Raw genomic sequence first — 15,211 nt, forward strand, 5'->3', positions numbered from 1 at the left:
GGCAAATCATCTTTAAAGATTTCTTGTCTTGGGGCGCCTGGGTAGCTCCTTCAGTTAAACTCTTAATTTCAGCTCAGGTCACGATCTCACAGTTTGTGGGACTGAGCCCCATGTTGGGCTCTGCACTGACAGAGTGGAGCCTGCATGGGATTCTCTCTCTCCCTCTCTCTCTCTCTCTCCTCCCCCACTCATGCGCATGTGTGTGCTCTCTCTCTCTCTCTCTCTCTTAAAATAAATAAACTTTAAAAAAATAAAGATTTCTTATCTTTGGAAACAATGTACGATAGAAAGAGAGTGGACAAATACAATGTCATACTATAAAAAGCTATGTGGCCATAAGTTATTGTATAGGTAAGTATTTAACAATATGGAGAACTGTTCATAAAATATTATTAAGAAAAATAAATATTATATAAAACAATTTGTAAATGTTAATGTGCATTATGTCTCTCTCTCTCTCTCTCTCTCTCTCCCTATATCTATCTATCTATCTATCTATCTATACACATATGGTTATATGGTTCTCACTGGGACAGTGTAGGATAATGGATATGTTAAATATCTCTCTTTTTAGGGTGCCTGGGTGGCTCAGTCAATTAAGCATCCAACTTCAGCTCAGGTCATGATCTTACAGCTCATGAGTTCAAACCCCGCATTGGGCTCTGTGCTGACAGCTCAGAGCCTGGAGCCTGCTTTGGATTTTGTGTCTCTGTCTCTCTGCCCCTCCCCCACTTGTTCTCTCTCTCTCTCTCTCTCTCTCAAAAATAAATAAACATTAAAAAAAGTTTTTAAATATCTTTTTGTTTTATCTGTATTTCCTACAATCAACATGTATTGCATCTATGTTAAGAAAAAAATCACAAATATTTAAAAATATGTATTATCAGAAATCCATCTGTCCAGTTGACATCATCCAAATCTTTGTTTAGTCTCATTTAACAAGAAATAAAAGCAATATTTTTAAAACCAAGATAAGTAATTTCTCAACACCAGGAAAGAGGAACCAAAGCATTTGCCAAGAGCCCAACTTGGTCAGACACCAGACTGGCCTGAGGACCCATTTGTTCTGCAGTACTGATGATCCTCAGATCTGGAGGCATCAACATTCTCAAGGCTTTCAAAAGTAATGTAAATTACCCGAAGCTGGTCAGTATCGAATCTTCTCAACTGGATAAAACAGAAAGATCTGGATTCTTGTAAGAACTCCGTCATGGTCCAGGAATGTAACCTTGGACAAGCCACTTGATCCCTCCATCTTCTGCAAAACCAGGCCCTTCTTTTTCACTCACCAGTATTCATGGAGGTGCTCCTCTGTGCATAGGCATTATCTGTAGGCACTGCCCTAGGCTCATGCTAGAATGCTATGAATCTGTTATTTCATAGACTTGCCCTCAATTTAGCTTATACCACCATTGCCATGCTTCAGCACAGAGTTATCCAGAATTGTCAGACTTTAAGAGTAGAGCAGAGGGGCGCCTGGGTGGCGCAGTCAGTTAAGTGTCCGACTTCAGCCAGGTCACGATTTCACGGTCGTGAGTTCAAGCCCCACATCAGGCTCTGGGCTGATGGCTCAGAGCCTGGAGCCTGTTTCCGATTCTGTGTCTCCCTCTCTCTCTGCCCCTCCCCCGTTCATGCTCTGTCTCTCTCTGTCCCAAAAATAAATAAACGTTGAAAAAAAATTAAAAAAAAAATAAATTTAAAAAAAATTAAAAAAAAAAAGAGTAGAGCAGAACTTTTGTAATCTAAGCATTGAGAGTTCCAGGAAGAGGAGAAAATTAGTGTGGGCTTTTTAAAGGTGACAAAAGAGTCAGCCTGGGGTAAGAAATAAACTGAATGAAGCGTTAGAGATTGTAATCCACTTGGCTTAGCACGATGTGGAGGAAGGGGACAAAAGGGAGAACCCCTGAGAAAAAGCAATGGGGAAAATTATTGATCGTTGTAGTAAATTCCCAAGCCTAATAGTCTAAATGCCTTATTTCCCCTCAACGTACAATTCATTATTCTTTTCAGGCAAGAACAATCTGAACCAAACAATGTTCCTGTGTTTTCTATTATTGCAAGAGAGAGAGAGATTAAATCAAACATCTTTGTCCTTGAATATTTAATATCGTACATAATGGTAAGATCATAGGATTTGACAAATATAGGAAACATGGGCCCAAATCAATAGACTGGTGCTTTGTTCCAGAAAAACTGCACAGAATAAACGTGACCATAAAGAACATAATAGGGTCAGGAAAAGTAATTTTTACACTTCTCAGAAGATATTTAGATACATTACTAAACATAGCATTTTCATTTGGTTTTGGTATATCATAATTTGATTGCTTTTCTGCACTGCACAACAACATGCTTACCAAGAAAATTCAAAGGCCCACCGGTAGTAAAAAACTAGTTGAAAAATGTTCAGGGGCGCCTGGGTGGCTGAGTCGGTTAAGCGTCTGACTTCAGCTCAGGTCATGATCTCACAGTCTGTGAGTTTGAGCCCCACATCGGGCTCTGGGCTGACAGCTCAGAGCCTGGAGCCTGCTTTGGATTCTGTGTCTCCCTCTCTTTCTGCCCCTCCCCTGCTCATGCTCTGTCTCTCTCTGTCTCAAAAATAAATAAAAACATTTAAAAAGTTTTTTTAAAAAAAGAAAAATGTTCACATAAGGACAGGTACTGACACTCAGATGTCACAGACACAGATAAAAGTCATGTAAGAAAAAGAAATATGAGGTATTAAATAAGGGAAACTGACCACTAATCAGAAATTTAACGATGAGAACAAAAATTCCTTTGGGCAAAAGTTGGTAAACACATTCCCATTTTATGAGACTCCTAAGAGCCCAAGGTCGTGGAAAACAAACTAGTTGAAACAATGTCATGTTATTTGAAAGAAACTTCACTGTGCTCAGTTGTCTTAACCAAATACAGGGGTGGTAAAGTAAAAGTGCATTGTACATCAAAGTAGAGAGTGGAAAGTCAAACCTAGTTAGATGCTCCGAGGTCAGGATTGAAGATATTTCTGGCCACTGTGACACTTTGATTCATTAAATGAACACTAACAGTGAAATGAACTCATTTTTCATTATATAAAAATGCAACAGTGTTCCTTGATTCATAACTACGTGGTTCTTTTACTTGTGTTAAGAAGTTAAGAAAGCTCAATTGAGATCATACTAATATTTAGTCTTTCGAATCCAGAAGTGTGCCATCTGAGTATTTTTGCAGCTATTACATGCATGGACAGGTGCTCTATACATATTCTAGCATTACTGGAGTATTTTGTATGTGCAAAGACTTGCTAGAAAACTTCTGCCCTTGCCTCTCTCTCCTTCACATATCTACATCGCGGCTTTCCGAAGTAAAAATGTTGTAGCATTATAATACCTTATGGGTTGTACATTATATATTATGTCATTAAATATGTGAAGTACATTTTATGGTCCCGAGCCTCATCACTTACTAGTTGTAAGATCTTCAGCAAGTCCGTTTCTGAATTACAGCTTCTACATCTGTAAAATGGAGCTAAGAATACCTTTTTATTGGTGGTTTTATACAGTTTCTGGAAGTTTTTGACACTCCTCCCATTGAAAGGTGGAGTTCATTTCTGCTCCCTTAAATATGCGCCAGACTCGGTGACTCATGTCTAAAGAATGGAATGTGGCAGAAATAATACCATGTGACTTCTGAGACTAAATTTCCCCTGGCTGTCTCCCTTGTAATGATTGCTCTTGGAAGCCAACCATTTCACCATTTGGTAAAAAAGCCAAGCCACCACAAGGAAAGCTCATGCATAGGTTTTCCAACAGTTCCGGATGAACTTGCAGATGACAACCAACATCAGCTAACAGACATGTGAGTGAGTTTTCAGATTATTCTAGCCCCCACTCTTTGAGCCACCCCAGCTGACACTAGGCACAGCAGAGATAACCGGTCTCCTCCGAGTTCTTCCAAAATTATGAGTAAGTGGATGTTGTCACTGTTTTAAGCCATTAAGTGTTGGGGTGGTTGGTTAGGCAGCAACAAACAACTGGAACCGATTTTGCTAACGTAATAAAACTGAAAACATGCGGCAATGACTTCGGGACTAGTCAGAAGGCAGAATTTAGGAAGGTCTTCAAGAAACTGTCAGTGGACGCTTCACGGTTTTTGGAGACATCATTGGTTAGGGTTGACAGGAAAGTGAGGAAAATGTTATCGGAAGCTGACATATAGTGGTAGAAAGTTCAGCAACACTGTCATCTGTGGTTATACGGAAAATAGAAATTACACAAATTAACTGCATGGCCAAAGGAGACTTTCGGAGAGAGCACCGAGTGCTGCCTGGGTTTTCTAACTGACTATAGTAAAAGGCAAAGGAAGAGAGATAAGAAAGAACTGTTACATAGTATAGGAGCCAGGAATTGCTGGATTCAAAAATCACGGCTCCAGGGGCACCTGCGTGGCCTAGTGGTTTAAGCCTCCGACTTCAGTTCAGGTCATAGTCTCACAGCTCATGGGTTCAAGCCCCGTGGCAGGCTCTGGCTGACGGCTCAGAGGCTGGAGCCTGCTTCGGAGTCTGTGTCTCTCTCTCTCTCTCTCTCTGCTTCTCCTCCGTTTGAGCTCTGTCTCTGTCTCTCTCAAAAATAAATAAAACATTAAAAATTTAAAATAAATAAATAACAGCTCCTCTTTCCCCGCCTCTCCAAATGGCAAAGGAAATGGCTTCCAGGTGAAGATCAAATTCAGAGTGTTACCTGGAAAACAGTTCAAAGGCAAAGCCACCAGTTGACTATAAAACTGGCAAGACCTCACAAAGGTTTCAGGCGTTGCTTCCTCGACCTTTGCAAGCAGACGAAAGGCATGCAAACCGAAAGGGTGTTACCAGACAACAGCTTTGGAGAATCTAAGGTACAGAAGGACTAAGCGAGTGGCTTATGTCTTATGCAAGTGGCCTTTGTCTTTGTTAGTTATCCACTGATTGATAAGAAGCCTACAGCGTTTCTAAAAAATAAAATTTTTTTTACACTTATTTATTTTTGAGAAACAGAGTGAGACAAAGCGTGAGCGGGGGAGGGGCAGAGAGAGAAGGAGACACAGAATCTGAAGCAGGCTCCAGGCTCTGAGCAATTGGTCAGCACAGAGCCTGATGTGGGGCTCGAACCCACAAACTGTGAGATCATGACCTGAGCCGGAGACCCACGCTCAACCGACTGAGCCACACAGGTGCCCCACCTACAATGTTTTTTAAAAGAATTACAATCGGCTTAGACTGAGAGGGACATTCAGGCTGTCGGTCCCCAGACTCCTAAGGGCAGAGCACCGCCTAAACAACTATTAGCCCCCAACGTGCTACTTTCAGTGGAGAAGGACAGGCTCCAAGGGTGGAACCGAGAGCGCGGAGGGCGGAGCCAAAAGCTACGTCCCGGAAATGGGACTGAGGCCTAATTGAACTGGCGCCGTGCTCCCCGGCGGTATCAGAGCGGTGGCTGCATGCCTCCCATTTTTCTCTTTTTTGAACAGCAGTGTGCTCAGTGCTTATCCTGGGCGTGTCCCACCACTGTGTATTAGATGCGGTTGGCAGATGGCTTGTCTCTTGATTCATGGGTCTTCATATTGCCAGGAGCTTCGTCTGGAGAACAGTACCCAAGGAGCCTCTGCTGCTGGACCTGATTTATGTGTCCAGATCACACCCTCAAGCCTGAGCGTGAGGCTACAGCAGGTGCAGCATTTAAGGGGTCTAAGTACAGGGCGGGCTGGTGGGGGGTGGCTGGAGGAGGTGATGAGTGTATTTTGCATGTAGGACGAAATGTAAATAGTTTATGTGCAGTGGGTGAATTGTGATAATCTTAAAACATGTCCACAAGTTATTTGAAATTCTTCCCAACAAAAAATACAGCTTAATTTCTCCCTGTTTTGAACCATAATTGGCCCCAGTGATTTGCTTCTAACAAGTACAATACACTGTGTGACTTCTCAGACAACATCACAAAACGAGAGACAGCTTTCACCTTGTTTTCTTTCTTCTTGGGATGTCTGCCTTTGGAACCCAGCCACCATCTTGGTAGGAAGCCAAGCAGCCACATGGAAAGGCTGTGTGTAGGTGTCTGGCCCCAGCTCCACCCAAGGTCCTGGCTCACAGCCAGTATCAACAAGCCAGCTGTGAGTAAGCAAGTTTTGAGCCGGCCTCAGCCACCAGTCTCAAGCCGCCCCAGATGATGGCGTAGGACAGAAACTGTCCTTGCTCAGAGCTGCCCAAATTACAAATTCACAAGAAAAATAAATGCGGTTATTGTTTTAAGGCACTACGGCTTGGGGTGGTTTGTTATGCAGTGGCAGATACCCGGGTACTGACATGGAAACATCTACTAAAAATGTTCTAATGTCTAAACAAAACCTTGTAACAATTACATCATTTTATGCATTGTAAGTTACAACTACTTTATGGTCCCTGGCTTTATCACTTCCTAGCGCTGGGGTCTTCGGTAAGTCAGTCTCCTGGGGTTTTCTGCAACTGTAAGATAGAGATAAAAATACTTGTCTTTTAAAAAATCATTTATGAAGCAACAAGGAAAATGATCTATTGTAGGTTATAAAACTAGATTCAAATGATTACAACTTTAAAAATGTGTAGGTGAGAAATAAGTGGATTCTATTAGTGGGCTTGAAAGCAACTTTCCTTCGGGGGGGGGGGGGCACCTGGGTGGCTCAGTCAGTTAAGCGTTGGACTCTAGATTGCGGCTCGGGTCATGAGTTAGAGCCCCACATGGGGCTCTGTGTGAAGCCTGGTTGGGATTCTGTCTGTCTGCCTCCCCCACCCTTCCTGCTTGCTAAACTTTTTAAAAATAATTTTCCTTCTATTTTCCAAATTTCTGTAAGATTATTTGCTTTAGTAATCAAAAAAATGTAAGTGCTAAAACAAAAAAAAAATCCCCTTGTGCATTCCCAGCCCAAACCCAGGGAATGGGTTGGGTCATTTCTTCTCACTGACCTCCCTGCTGGTTCAATCATGTAAAGTGTCTTGTAAGAGTAACAGAGACAAAACAACATCCTGTTACTTGGGGTTTGGAAGTCAATGAAGGGCTGACTCCAGAACCCAGATATCCTGCCTCCCTAGCCAGTGTACCATTCCCTCACACTGTACCTCTCAAATGACTTAGTTTTCACCTATATGGGCTACACATTAAAACCAATGTCAAGTTAAATGCTCATCTTTTAAATAACCAGAAGTCCCAGCTGTCTGAGCTCAGAGGCCATGTAATCCAGTGGTCAGGAGAGTTGGTCAAAATGCGTGGGTTGGAAACCTGCCTCCCTCACGTATTATCTGGGGTCTTTGCAGATGTCCGTAAGGATTTTTTTTTTTTTTTTTAGACTGTGCGAGCAGGGGAGGGAACAGAGGGGTGGAAAGAGATAAAGAGAAAGAGAGAGAGGGCGAGAGAGCAAATGTTAAGCAAATGTTAATCTACCACGCTCAGTGTAGAGCCCAACACGGGGCTCCATCCCACGACCCTGGGATCATGACCTGAGCCGAAATCAAGAGTCAGATGCTCAACTGCAACTGACTTAGCCACCCAGGTGCCCCATAAAGATCTTGAGAGGAAATCATCCTGGATTACAGAGATGGGCCGTAAATCCACTGGTTAGTGTTCTTATAAGAGAGGGAGACAGAGAGAGCAAAAGCCCATGTAAAGATCAACTAGAGACTCGGGTAATGTAGCCACAGACTGAGGAATATCTGGAGCCAGAAGAGGCAAAGAAGGGATTCTCCCTTAGGGCCTCAGAGGGAACACAGCCCTGTGGACACCTTGATTTCAGGCTCCTAGCCCACAGAACTGCGAGAGAATACATTTCGTTGTTTTGTGGTAATTTGTTACGGCAGCTGCGGCAAACTACCAGAGTGGATGAAGCTCAGTCACAACACTGGACGAAAAAAACACTGAGGTTACAGGGGGAAAATGATATTTAAATAAAGTTTTTAAAACATGCAAACTGATACTTTATATTATTTATAGGTACATGTAAATAAAAGCATAAAGAAACAAGTGGGAATGATAAGCACCAGATCTAGGGATTGGGAACTGTGAGGAAAGAAGGGCACACAATGGGAGTTCACAGAGGGCTTCAGCTGTGTTGATGATACTGAGTTTCTTTTTAAGAGGGAGAGAGAGGGCGCACGTGAGCAAGGGGCATAGAGAGAGAGAGAGAATCCCACGAGAGGTAGAGAGAGAGACGTGGGGCTCACCCGAAGCAGGGCTCAAGCTCACCTGATGTGGGACTGGAACTCATGAACCTGATAATGGCCTGAGCTTAATGACTGGGCCACCCAGGCGCCCGATAATACTGGGTTTCTGAAGCGGAGTGGTCAGGTCAAGCACGATCAATATACTGTTTTTAATACCATTGTGTAGGACTAAACGATTTCATGATTAAATTTAAAATAACATTTGAAAGGAGAAAGGAGAAGGACGTGAAGGGAGGTGGATAGCCTCGAAGGTGGTGAACCTCCTTCTCGGGTAGCACATGACCTTTCAAATGTCAGCCAGAACAACATGATTTGGTGCGAGTGTTATCTCCCAACACTTAATAAGCAGTTGAAAAGCACTTTGTTAATATTCAGAGTTCTGATGTTGTTTATAAATAATTCCAATAGTAACCTTTTTCATTGGAAAAACACCTGTATAGTGCTGACTCTGATTACTCCCTGTGGATCTTGCTTAGCTAAAAATTAATATATCATACTTTCTAGAATGACAGACTGTGGGCTGGAATCAGAGAAAACAGTAATTTGTAAGATGGAGTAATTACTGGACGATCCAGGTACTATTTACTGACTTTCTTCTTCTTTGTTCTCAAGCCAGCAAAATTATCGAGTCCACATTCCCAGAGTCCTTTTATTAGCCTTAATCTTAGGTTGTCTATCAAAAACAATACTGTCGTGGATTAATAAACACCACAAACCCATAATAAGCGGCACAGGCCCTTCGTCCTCCGCGGTAATAAGTGAGCTCAGCTGAAGCATTATATCAAAGTGTGACTGACTAGCTGGGCTTTTGAGCGCTTGCTCCCTTGGCATGACTGAGGCCACCTCCCTGGCTGTGCTATTTGGAATATCCACCAGGTGGCAGCAACTCCTTGGCTGCCAGTGGCCTCCAAGGACAACTGAGGCCGCCATTGACTTCCTCCTCACCAGTTGAGCGGTTGTGGCGTCAAAGTTAGATTTAGTGGTTTCTCTTTGAGCTGGGATTTAGAAAAACATTGCGACCATTTTCAATTAGAAAGTATTCAGGTTTAATCAGAACTAACATAAACAATAATTTGATATGGGATATCTGCAGTCTCACATTCTTTCCCTTTTTTTCAGTACACTTGGTGAAATACTTTATTATTTTTCAAACATTCCTATTTCCCACAGTGCACTAGGCATGTGATCATTTTAAATAATGAGCCATGTATATTGTGAAGGTACAGTGGAAGTCAACATCTATAATAATCAAAGAAACAGCTAATCTTTCAAACAATTTGAATTTTATGAAGGGCAGAATCATGACAGCAGGTAAAATACAGCTGGTTTCAGTGGTCTCTTCTTGTAGAGCACTATTGCTAAAATCCAGATTCAGCTGGGAAATGTCACATCAAGTCTCTAGTTTCCTTATTCTGTTTACAGTGCCCAGATTCAGAAGCTCTGAACCCTTAAGCACCCTAAAAGTTCCCTAAAAGAATGATTAAGATCATTGTCCTCAGAAATTTCTGAGTTTACACAGGCTAATTTTCAATTTAAGGAAGACTCTCACATCCCTCAGCTATAAAAATTCTAAGCATGTTTGAGATGTATAAAGAAAATAACCATGAACTAGAAAAATGCCTTCTCTAAACTAAACATAAACTAAAAGAAATGTGGTGACAGAGCTACCACTGGCTTTGGCATCTGACAGATTTGAGCCCTTTCCCTAATGAACCATGGGATCTGGGGTATCTCTTCCGTGTAATGGATTTAACATTTTCTCTCTTCCTGACCTCCTGGGTCTGTGAGACTCACACAGAACAAATAATCTAGATGCTCAATAAATGTTTGTTGAATATTATTAAAATAACTGTAAGTCATGGTGCCGGGTCTTTAAAAGCTGTAGTTTAATAAACAACCCTAAATATATAACCATATAGGTTTTATAACTAAAACATAAGGCAGTACTGTTTTCAGAAATGGACTATGGATATCCTTCCACCCATACCGAGTAGTGGTTTTCAACTCTGGGCAGCTTTTCATAAGTCCCAGTGCCCAGGGGTTTTGGGGTGGGAACAAGCTATCGTTTTCGTGTTGTTTGGTTGGTTAGTTGTTTGGCTGGTTGAGCCCTCGGGGTGATAATAATAAGCAGCCAGGATTGAGAACCACTGTTCTACTGCAAAAGTAAGTTAGTGTCGTTACTGAATATTGGTTATAATTCAATCAGAGTAGAAATGAGTTTCTAGTCGAAATAATTTTCTACTATTTATGGCCAGAAGGACGGGGCTATGTCCAGATCACTTTTCTTTGTTCTGACACTTACTCTTCTATTTCTCTTTGTACAAAAGAAAAATTGCTTGATGCAGAAAATGTGAAAAGCACAATGAAAATAAAACAACAACAAAAAAGCACTCCAAATCTGTAGCCACTGAACACATTGGGGCATGTCCTTGCAGTTTCTTTTTTCTTGTGTATATATGTGTATTTTTAAAATGAAAATAGAATCAGGCCACGTTTTATAGCCAGTTTGTTTACTTGAGAATACAATGTAGTATCTTCCCATACCAATGAACTTTCTTCCGTGACATGGTTTTTAATGGTTACTTTGTAGCTATTAGATACATGATAATTTCTTTAATTTCTTACTACTTAACATTAGATTGTTTTCAATTATTCTATTATTTTTTGCACAAAGCTCTCATAATTTCTTTGAATAAATACCCCACCTTTTATATTTACTCCTGATCCGTTTGAGCAGGCTTTAGATGAATCAAAAAACAGGAGGATGAGTTTCTTGGAAGTACGGTTACCAATGACCTATCTCCGCCTTCCAGAAGTACCTCCAGAATAGCTGGCTATCTTAGCCAATACCGTCAGGTAGGAAGACTCAGAATTAGCTGACTATTCACTAGGTCAGCGGTTCTCAGAGTTTAATATATATACGAATCACTTGTCAAGTGCAGAGCTTGTCAAAACGCGAATCTGGGGTTGAGGCTGAGATTCTGGTGGTCTAACAGGCTCCCGGGTGATGCTGATGCTGCTGGTCAGTGGACCACACTTGAGTAGCAAGGACCAAGATGATATTCCCATTAGATCGAGTATACGTGTGTCTCATCTTTGGGTTTCCTCATAAAACACAATGATGTCCACAAATAAAGGGGCAGATATTGAACTGAATATCTATTTTCAATAATGTATTTATTCAAGCCAGTTCATTTGGACCTTGCTTTTGTAAGAAAAAATTTTGCTCTTTATTTTTAGCATTCTCTCTAATTTCTAGATGACCACAGGCAGCTTTTCTTTCAATGTTAGAAATTCTATAAAAGAGAAAGCTCAAGGATTTATATCTGAGACTGAGATATGTCATGGATCCCAGAGGTGAATAAAGCAGCATACCCGTTCATCCATTCATTATAGGAATCTTTCCACTTTCACAGGGGCCATTGGAAATCTGAATTGCAAAGAGTATGCTTAGTGATTGATGGGATTTTCCAGGAAATGTCACATTGTTTTTTGACCAGGAAAAACTAAATAAACAAGTACTTCACAGTTTTTGTTTTAACAAGGCAAGGTAACCCACCCTGTACTTTGAATATTGACAACACTTAACATTGAAACAACTTCTTACAATTTATTTATTTATTTATTTAATGTTTATTTATTTTTGAGAGAGAGACAGAGCGTGAGCAGGGGAGGGGCAGAGAGAGAGAGGGAGACACAGAATCTGAAACAGGCTCCAGGCCCTGAGCTGTTAGCACAAAACCTGATGTGGGGCTTGAACTCAGGAACTGAGCCGAAGTCAGATGCTCAACTGACAGAGCCACCCAGGTGCCCCTAAATTTATTTTTTATTTAAAAAAAATTTTTAAGTTTATTTATTTATTTTGAGAGAGACAGAGACAGCCTGAGTAGGGGAGGGACAGAGAGAAAGGGAGAGAGAGAGAGAGAGAGAGAGACAGAGAGAATCCCAAGCAGGCTCTGCACTGCCAGCACAGAGCCCCATGCAGGGCTGGAACCCACGAATTGCAAGATCATGACCTGAGCCAAAATCAAGAGTCAGGTGCTTAACTGACTGAGCTCCCAGGCACCCCAAATCCAACACACTCTTAAGAACTATTTATTTTTAGGGCACCTGGGTGGCTCAGTCAGTTAAGGGTCCAACTTCAGCTCAGGTCATGATCGCGCAGTTTGTGAGTTTGAGCCCTGCATTGGGCTCTGTGCTGACAGCTTGGAGCCTGGAGCCTGCTTCGGATTCTGTGTCTTCCCCTCTCTCTGCCCCTCCCATGTTCATGCTCTGTCTCTCAATAATAAATAAATGTTAAAAAAAAATTTTGAAAAAAAAGAACTATTTCTTTTTCATGTTCTTTGTCAGTCGTATTAAATAAATGTTTTCTTTGGGGAAAATTATTATTAAATCCCCTAAATTTTTATAATATTTATTCTCATAGTGAAATTATTCCACTTGTTTTTACAGGTGGAAATTTAATTGTTTAATGATTTCTGGTTGTTGTTTTTTTTTTTAACATCAGGTTAGCATCCCTTCCTTACTTAGTCAGCAGCCCACAGTACAAGCTAATTAAATTAATTAACCCCTGCATGTCATCTCACATACTGTGTTCAATCAGTTAAAATACCAAAGATACTGCAGAATAATTACTAGACTCACGATTTGATCAGTGTTTCAGACTTTTCAATAGGTCCACATACAGATATTTCATATGTACTTTATTGTGTTGTCACCATAGCAACTCTGTGAAACATTAATTTTATCTCTGTTTTATAAGTGACAAAGCTGAAGTGCAAAGATGTTAAGTGACTTACCAGAAATCTCACATTCAGGGAGTAGCAGAACAGTGAAAATAATACCTTTTAAAATTTTCTACTACCAACTCATTTTCTTCTTAATTTCCCTATTAAAATGTTCAGAATTTAAAAAGCCTTAATTTAAAAATATAAGATACAAAAATGCAGATGTTTTATCCTTCTTGTTATGCTGTGATAGATTCCTTTATCTCTGAAAAAATATATATATAAGATACAGGGGCGCCTGGGTGGCTCAGTTAGTTAAGCATCTGACTCTTGATTTTGGCTTAGGTCATGAGTTCGAGCCCTGCATAGGGCTCTGCGCTGAGAGTGTGGAGCCTGCTTGGGATTCTCTCACTCCCTCTCTCTCTACTCCTCCTGCACACACTCATTCACTCTCTCTCAAAATAAATAAATATTCATACATACACATGATACATATATGATACACGTATGATACATATATATGATATATGCATGTGACATACATATATGTATGTAGGACATATATGATACATGTGTATCATACGTGTATCATTGGCAGAGCCCAATGTGGGGTTCGAACTCATGAAACCGTGAGACTGTGATCTGAGCTGAAACCAAGAGTCAGACACTTAACTGACTGAGCCACCCAGGCACCCCTAAAACCGTTCTTAAAAAGTTTATATAAATGTATCACTTCTTGGCCTATTGGCTAAGATCAAGTGTAAAAAGTTTATATAAATGTGTAAAAAGATAATCTTATAAAATTACACATATTGTGTCAAAATATCTTTTATGTAAATAGCTCTTTCCTAATTTCCATTTCTGCTTTCACAGCTTTATAATCCTGTGATGTCCTACAACCACAGACCTCCGGTTCTCTTGATATTCAAGACTAGACTGCTGAAACCTTCCAGCCAAGAGACACGTCCCGTAGAATCCGGAGTCTCTCAGTAAAATGAAGCATCTTCTATAGTATGGCCAAAGACATATTTCCCGTCTATGTTTCTAATTCTTCCAATCCCAGAAATACGCTGGTGTCCATCAATTACATTTCATCCTTTGGAAGATGAGCATTGCTAGGGATGACTGCCTCAGCGCACTGGCCTTGTTCAACATGCATGCGCCCCCTCGCTGTCCAAGAAGAGCCCACAACATTGCCTCAGGCTTGTCTGGAATTGCACAACAACCGACTGGGAAGTCTTCCTGTAGAGTGGTTTCACAAGATCAGGTCAGTTTGCCTGCCTGATAACATTATACTAAAAGTGACCTTTCTCTTAGGAGTAACAAAATTTAAGTGTCCAGCAACCCTTTTTGTTAAAAAGGACCCATCCTTGCCTATTCTTTTCCTTTCCAACTTCTGTCTTCCAACAAAGGATCTGCCAGACAGGTTCTTGGGGCATTTGGGAACTTGAATTTGGAGGAAAGACTGAGGACGAAAAGCACTCAGGCTAGTGATGATAGAAAAATTTCTCAGAGAGAACCTGATTTTTATGTGGGCATGCGACCTTCCAGAACCTCTATCTCCTTTGCAGCTAGGCATGATATGGTGTGGCCATATGACTAAATTTTGGCCAGTGGGATGTGAACCAAAATAACATGTGTAACTTCTGGGTTCTGCCTTTAAGAATAAGGGGTGTGTCTTTCCTTCTCTCTTTTCTTTTCTTTTTTTCTTTTTCTTTTTCTTTTTTCTTTTTTTTATTTTATTTTTAATTAATTTTTTAAAAATTTACATGCAAATTAGTTAGCATGCAGTGCAGCAATGATTTCAGGAGTAGAATCCAGTGATTCCTAGAACCCAGTGCTCATGCCAACAAGTATCCTCCTTAATGCCCCTTACCCATTTAGTCCATCCCCTGCCCCCACAAACCCTCCAACAACCCTCAGTTTGTTCTCTATATTTAAGAATCTCTTATGTTTTGTCCCCTTCCCTGGGTTTTCCCTTTTTTTTAATGTTTATTTATTTTGAGAGAGAGAGAGAGTGGGGAAAGGGCAGAAAGAGAGGGAGAGAGAGAATCCTAAGCAGGCTCTCTGCTGTCAGCATAGAGCCCCACATGGGGCTTGTGAGCTCATGACCTGAACTGAAATCAAGAGTTGGACTCTTAACCCGACTGAGCCACCCAGGTTCCCCTCCTTCTTTCCGCTAGCAGAAATGTGGGTGTGGGAATGGACCATCATGGTCAGAAAATGAGGGCAATATCCAAGAGATAATAGAATAAGAAGAGAGAAAGAAGAACTGGGC

General features: G+C 41.0%; 1 long non-coding RNA gene across 2 annotated transcripts in view; it reads left to right on the plus strand.

Annotated features, from left to right (window-relative positions):
* Window positions 1-3,639: 3,639 nt before the first annotated feature.
* The window catches only part of LOC106987881 (uncharacterized), a 79,265-nt gene continuing 67,693 nt past the window's right edge, over window positions 3,640-15,211 (plus strand). The window contains exons 1-2 of one of the 2 annotated variants that reach the window (XR_008295436.1): window positions 3,640-3,840; window positions 13,807-14,200. This is a non-coding gene — a long non-coding RNA (uncharacterized LOC106987881). Of the gene's footprint in view, window positions 3,841-5,416; window positions 5,687-13,806; window positions 14,201-15,211 lie in introns of those variants that run through there. The other variant, XR_008295435.1, reaches the window with a different exon arrangement.

Source organism: Acinonyx jubatus, chromosome C1, assembly GCF_027475565.1.
Source record: "Acinonyx jubatus isolate Ajub_Pintada_27869175 chromosome C1, VMU_Ajub_asm_v1.0, whole genome shotgun sequence".
Lineage (NCBI taxonomy): Eukaryota > Metazoa > Chordata > Mammalia > Carnivora > Felidae > Acinonyx > Acinonyx jubatus.